We start from the raw sequence: 6,989 nt of genomic DNA, 5'->3' as shown, positions 1-6,989 counted from the left end.
ACACTGGTGATTCCATACTTTTTGCCAGGGGTTGTACTTCTCTGATGCTCGATCAAATACAACAGCTCATGAAGCAGCATGGCTCATCATGCTTTTATTTTGAAAACCGACACGTAAACTTCATCCGACACGCCTCCTTTTTACTTGGTACACGCCTCAAAGCCTGGCTTCAGATGGCCCATCACTATTGGGCAGTGTTTTTTTATTCCTTTTACATTTGAATGGCAGTGCACTCGACAACAGGGAGCTGAAGATGGGGCGGCAGAAAAGAACTCCGGGGTGCAAAACAGAATAAAACTCCATATCAAGTAGTTGGTCCACCTCTTGATCAAGGGGTAGTATACTCTATAGCGCCTGTGGATCAGAAAGGACCCCTTGGTCAGGTCCACAGCGGGGTGCAGGTGCCAAGAGGGCGGTTTAGGAGATGTACAGACAAACGTTAGGGCAGGAGATGAAATGGTGGATTTGCCTGAATCTGAGATTCAATCAGACGCTGAGAATGATGACGTTGGTATTTGTGAAGATGTAACTTCTGATGTTCAGCCTCTTTCTGGCCAAGAATCCACACAGGAGATTGACACGGCCATCACTCCTGAGCCGAGGAGGTCAGCTCAAAAAACTGCCAGACAGCATCCAACCTTATAGGCTGCCCTGTTCTGTGCAGACGAAATGATTCTGTTCTGGGGTAACAGGTCTTTATCTTTAGGTACATCGTCGGGTCGTCGATGCGTAATGATTGGGAGGAATGTAACAGGTGGAACCACCAGGTGTCGCTACCTCCCTACAGGCTGAGCCTCCATAAGAGGGAAGCTGGTGCAACAGAGTCACCACCAGGTGTGACCAGGTGTGTGTTGGCCCACACGTTCCACTGTTTGCTGGCTGTAGTAGGTTTGGAGGAAAACTGTTTTAAATCGATCCTCTTAACAAGTACATGCTGATGTGGTGTTTTTATGGAGGGCCGCACTATTAGTGATGCTCCAGTGGCAGCGTTGCCTGGGCATGTGGCTATTCGACGCCGCAGCTAGGCTGTATACATTTGTCTCTTTTAATCAGATTGAATTGTATGGTTTTGCTTTTTATATTGTTTTTATTTGGTAGGGCTGCATCAGGTCCACCGAGTTTAATGTGTTTTAGATTGATTTGATTAAAGTGATTTATAAGCATTTAGTAATTATTTTTGTAATTTTGTTTTTACAGTTTTATCCCTGCTTCCTGCTGTCCTTTTAGAGTGTGATTTTGTTTTTGTTTGTCCGCCCAGCCTTTGGATTGTTTGTCTTCCCTTAGTATTTGTGAGGGCGGGCCAACAACTTTCCATTTATTTTGTTTTCGTTTTGTCCTGTGTCTTGTTTTTGGGTCACTTCCCAGAAATACACACCTTCCATGTTGCTGTTGATCTTAAATATCTGTGACCCGATCCTGTTTGGTGTGATCTTGGCTTTGGATTGCATCTGATCATTTTGCAGTGAATCCAGTGAATCTCAGGTTTGCAGTGAAGATTGTAGTGGTTTGTGCAGATTTGTCCGAATGAAGTGGCATTTTGAATTCAGGCTGAACCCGTTATCGGATTGACAACGAATGGATATAATTAACGGGAAACCCTCTTATTTATGCAACAATAAATATTGTGAATTAACTTTATTCTGGTTGTTATTTATTACTCTTTGGCTTGACGGAGTCATAACATTAAGCTAGCCTAAAATGACAGGTTGTTGTCTCGTTTGGGTCACCATCCATCCTATAAACTGCTGAATCGTCTCGTATTTGACTGCTAATTGCTGCATCCCGTTTTGAACCGAGACCAATTTGTTCCATATTTCTATTCGTGTCTGATAGACACACCTGTCACAGATCTCAACAATAATGACCAAAACAAAACACAGTCGCGATATTTAGAGACGCATGGATCGGGAGAGGAACTGCAGACCCACCAGAACCTAAAGTGTCATATCGGATGAAACTCGATTAGCCCACATGCAAGTACACAGACAGGAGAACAAGAAAAGTTCAATGGGTTTATTGTAGCGGGGAGGAAAATCAACTGGTGCGAGCGGCGGGCAGCAGCACCAACAGCACACTGAGAGAAAAAAGGGGAGATGGTGAGTTGAGGTGGTGGAACCTTGCGTAGCTTCAGAGATAAACAGAAGAACTTACGGGTGTGGGAGGTATAGAGAAGACTTGGAGGGGTCTGCGATTCTGGGTTTCACTTTCCTTGGTTTTCGGGGGGGGGGAGCGGACAGGTCGGCCAGGGCCTCAGAGCGTCTGAGCGAACGGAAACCCACTTGAGGCGGCGAGGATGGGTTAGACGTTCCGCTTACAGATGGGGGGCGAACGTCCTGATCCGGATGCTCGGGTGGTCTGCAAAGATCAAAAAGGGTGGGTTACTCGGAGAGCCGAAACAGGAAAAAACACAGCGATCAACGAGGGCAAGAAGGCCGAGAGTGAGTACCAAAACTTAGTCAACAATCTGGCGTCGAAGTGTTGGCCACCGCCTCTCTTAAGCTGCAGGTAAGAGCGTAATTGCTGACCGGTGTGTAGCTGACGCAACAGGTCCGTCCCCCGAGCAGCCGTCTCCAGGACTCCACCTAGAGGAGAAAACCAACCCCAACCTCCACCCAGAACCTAACAGTACCCCCCCCTCAACGGTCGCCACCTGGCGACCGAGACACACCGGACGGAAGGGAAGCGTGGTATTCAGAGATGAAACTGGGGTCCAGGATAAAGGAACCAGGCACCCACATACGGTCCTCAGGACCGTAACCCTCCCAATCTACAAGGTATTGCCACCCTCGTCCACGTCGACGAGAGTCAACGATACGACGCATAGTGTAGGCCGGATGGCCATCAATCTCACGGGCGGGTGGAGGGGGCTCGGATGGAGGGCACAGGGTGCTGGTCCGAACAGGCTTTAACTGGGAAACATGGAAAGTGGGATGGATGCGGAGGGCAGCCGGCAGACGAAGACGGACGGCGAATGGACTGAGGACGGACTCAATCTGAAACGGACCGATGAACCTAGGAGACAGTTTCTTGGACATAGATTTGAGCGGAATGTTTTTAGTGGATAACCAGACCTCTTGACCCGGGCTGTAGATGGGTGCTGGAGTCCTCCTGCGATCAGCAAAGCGTTTGTTGCGGGCAGAGGTGCTATTGAGGGCGTTGTTAGCCATCCTCCAGATGTTCTTACAACGGCGTATGTGGTGTTGGACCGACGTGACTGAAATAAGAGACTCGTCAGAGGAGAGAAGAGGGGGTTGGTACCCAATGGAGACCTCAAATGGAGACAAACCAGTAGCAGTAGAAACATGACAGTTATGAGCGTACTCCACCCAAGGCAGAAACTGACTCCAATCAGTCGGGTTGGTGGAAGTGTAACAGCGTAACATGGACTCGAGTTCTTGGTTGAGGCGCTCGACCTGACCATTAGACTGGGGGTGATATCCTGACGTTAAAGAAACCTTAGCATCAATAGCTGAGCAGAATTGTCTCCACACTTGGGAGATAAATTGTGGCCCTCTATCTGATAAGATTTCGATAGGGGTACCATGAAGCCGGAAAACATGTTTAACCAGCAGCAATGCAGTCTGAAATGCTGTGGGGAGTTTCTTGAGGGCAACTAAATGACAGGACTTGGAGAAACGATCCACAATAGTGAGAACGGTGGTCATACCTCTAGATGGTGGAAGTCCGGTGATGAAATCAATAGCAATGTGCGACCATGGGCGTTTCGGAGTGGGAAGAGGCTGCAGTAGACCAGATGGTGGTTGATGGGATGACTTGTTACGGGAGCAGATGACGCATGCTTGAACGAACTCCTTGACATCCTTATGCACAGAAGGCCACCAAAACCTGCGATTAATCAGGGCGATGGAGCGGCTAGTACCTGGGTGTCCAGAAAACTTGGCTGAATGGATCCACTGAATGAAGCGGGCTCGGATGGATGACGGAACGTAAATCTTGTTCAGAGGACAGTTCTCAGGAGGTGGGTCAGACGTCTGGGCCTGTTTAATGAGGTCTTCGATCTCCCAGGTTACGGCTGCCACCTTACAGCTAGGAGGAAGAATCCGGGCCGGGGTCCTCTCCGAGTCATCGGGGGAATGTAACCGAGAAAGGGCATCAGGTTTGACATTACGAGATCCTGGACGGAAAGAAATAGAAAGATTGAATCGGGAAAAAAAAAGAGACCAACGGGACTGACGAGGATTGAGTCTCCTGGCAGAGCGGAGGTAAGAAAGGTTCCTGTGATCTGTCCAGACCAGCACCGGATGATCAGCCCCCTCCAACCAATGCCTCCACTCCTCCAGGGCCAGCTTGATGGCCAACAACTCCCGATCCCCCACCTCATAATTGCGCTCAGAAGGTGACAACCTGCGAGAGAAGAAGGCACAGGGATGAGTCTTGTTGTCCACCTCAGAGACCTGGGAAAGGACTGCTCCTACCCCAGTGTCGGATGCATCTACCTCGACAATAAATTGTTTGGAAGGATCAGGCTGAATCAGGACTGGGGCCTTGGAAAACAAGGACTTTAGCTTTCTAAAAGCAGCGTCAGCAAGGGGGGACCACTGAAACTGGATCTTAGTGGAGGTGAGCGAAGTAAGGGGCTGAGCCGTCTGACTATAGTTACGGATGAAACGACGGTAAAAGTTAGCAAACCCCAAAAATCTTTGGAGCTGTTTACGAGTTGCAGGAGTGGGCCAATCCAAAACAGCCTTGATCTTCTCCTCGGTGGGCCTGACCTGTCCGCCCTCTAAGATAAAGCCCAAAAACGAGATTGATGGCTTGTGGAATTCACATTTCTCAGCCTTGACATACAACTTATTGTCTAGGAGACGTTGCAAAACTGAGCGGACATGTTGTTTGTGTTCAGTCAGAGTCTTGGAGTAAATGAGGATGTCATCGAGATAGACAAACACAAAAATGTTCAAAAAATCTCTCAGCACATCATTAACCAAAGCTTGAAAAAACGCTGGGGCGTTGGACAGGCCAAAGGGCATGACCAAATACTCAAAATGGCCCATAGGAGTCTTGAACGCAGTCTTCCACTCATCACCTTCTCTAATTCTGAGTAAATGATAAGCGTTGCGCAAGTCTAGTTTAGTGAATACTGTGGCTCCATGAACCGGTTCAAAGGCTGATGACAAAAGTGGTAATGGATACTTATTCTTGACAGTTATCAGGTTCAAGCCACGGTAATCTATGCAGGGTCTGAGTGTGCCGTCTTTCTTACCGACAAAGAAAAACCCTGCTCCTAAAGGTGAAGAAGAATGGCGGATGATTCCTGCAGCGAGTGACTCCTTGATGTACTTCTCCATGGTTTCACGTTCCGGACGTGAGATGTTATATAACCTGCTTGATGGCAATGGAGCTCCTGGCAACAAATCTATACAACAGTCATATGGGCGGTGAGGTGGAAGTGTGCATGCTTTGGTCTTACTAAATACTTGTGCCAGGTCATGATACTCAGAGGGTACGGTAGCCAAATCCAATGGATCGACTTCCTGACCCGCTGCCGGAAGGGGGCCTGGAGGAACAGCAGAACAAAGGCAGGTGGAGTGACAGTGGTTGGACCAAGATTCTATCTTCTTGCCAGACCAGCAGATATGAGGATTATGCAAGGTTAACCAGTCGAAACCCAAAACCACAGATGAGTTAGCTGATGGAAAAACAAAAAAGGATAAAGTCTCTCTGTGATTCCCTGAAATTACAAGTTGTAATGGTTTGGTCATATGGGTTATAGGTGGCAAGTCTTTACCATTCAAGGCAGATACACGAAGAGGTGTGGCTAGCGGGACGGTTTCTAATGCTAACCGATGGGCCAGTTCAGAATCGATGAGAGAACGTTCACAACCTGAGTCTATCAATACAGACAGAGGGATTTGATCATTCTCCAAACATAACTCAGCAGGAAGTGTAAGGTGAGAGATGTAATTTTCAGTGCTCTGACCCATCAGGTTCCTCACCGTTACTGATGGGCGCGACAGTTTAACTTCTTAGGACAGGTGGCAACGAAATGTCCAGGGGTTCCACAATATAGACAAAGCCGCGCGGAAAAACGCCTGTTACGTTCCTCGGGGGTGAGGCGAGTATGTCCAACCTGCATAGGTTCCGGCTCGGTGGACGGCGGCGAAACTGGAACGAGTGAGGCTGAAACCAGAGGAGCGGAGCCAAAAGCCTTATGCCCCCTCTCCTTGGAACGGGAACGGATTCGGTTATCAAGGCGGACCGTTAATTTAATCAAATCTTCGAGGGTCTCTGGATCATCCAACACTGCGAGTTCGTCCTTAATATTTTCGTTTAAGGCATGAAAAAACGCACTCCTCAAAGCAGGTTGATTCCAGCTAGATGCCGCTGCCATTATACGGAACTCAATGGCAAACTCAGCCACAGACTTATTTCCTTGTTTTAGGTTCCACAAGTCACGGGAATTTGCAGTCTTGTCCGGATCATAACAAAATATCTGCTTAAACTCCTTCAGGAAGTCGTCAAAAGTACAGCCAAAATTAGCCAGATCAGGGAATTTAGCCTCCGCCCAAGCCAGTGCGTTCCCCGACAGATGGGTGAGTACAAAGGCTATTTTGGCACCATCGTGGGAAAAACCCGAAGGAGCGTGATTAAAGGCTAGAGAACACTGCATCAGAAAGCCTCTGCATTTACTCGGCTCTCCGTCAAACCTCTCCAGCGCCGGCAGGCGAAACTCAGAAAACATGGACCGGCTGGGTGGTTCTGGAGCTGGAGCGGGAGCCGGAGCTGACGCGGTAGATTGTTGGAAACTTGTCTGTAAGAAGTTAGCAATCTTCTCTAGCTTCTGATTAGTTTCCTCATTGGTAGCATGGAGCTTACGTAAAACGGATTCATGGTTTTGTAACGTGGCTTGTTGTTCTGACAGAGTCCTCCTGATTGCGTCTGCGGGGCTAATGGGGGGGCCAGATTGTTCTGTCATGTCGGATGAAACTCGATTAGCCCACATGCAAGTACACAGACAGGAGAACAAG

General features: G+C 48.5%; 1 long non-coding RNA gene across 2 annotated transcripts; it reads right to left on the bottom strand.

The window, feature by feature from the left end:
- Positions 1–1,998: 1,998 nt before the first annotated feature.
- LOC148156056 (uncharacterized) lies at positions 1,999–2,582 on the bottom strand. 2 transcript variants are annotated; one of them, XR_015764904.1, is made up of 3 exons: positions 2,447–2,582; positions 2,152–2,355; positions 1,999–2,074 (listed from the first exon to the last, which is right to left on the bottom strand). It is a non-coding gene; the product is annotated as an uncharacterized LOC148156056 (long non-coding RNA). The 2 variants fall into 2 exon arrangements; XR_015764903.1 differs by having other exon boundaries at positions 1,999–2,355.
- Between the last annotated feature and the right edge of the window lie 4,407 nt (positions 2,583–6,989).

The sequence above is a fragment of the Poecilia mexicana genome, unplaced genomic scaffold, assembly GCF_051168715.1.
Source record: "Poecilia mexicana isolate PSO_F unplaced genomic scaffold, ASM5116871v1 scaffold_12, whole genome shotgun sequence".
In the NCBI taxonomy this organism is placed as follows: Eukaryota; Metazoa; Chordata; class Actinopteri; order Cyprinodontiformes; family Poeciliidae; genus Poecilia; species Poecilia mexicana.
This window is presented reverse-complemented; position numbering and strand designations above follow the sequence as displayed.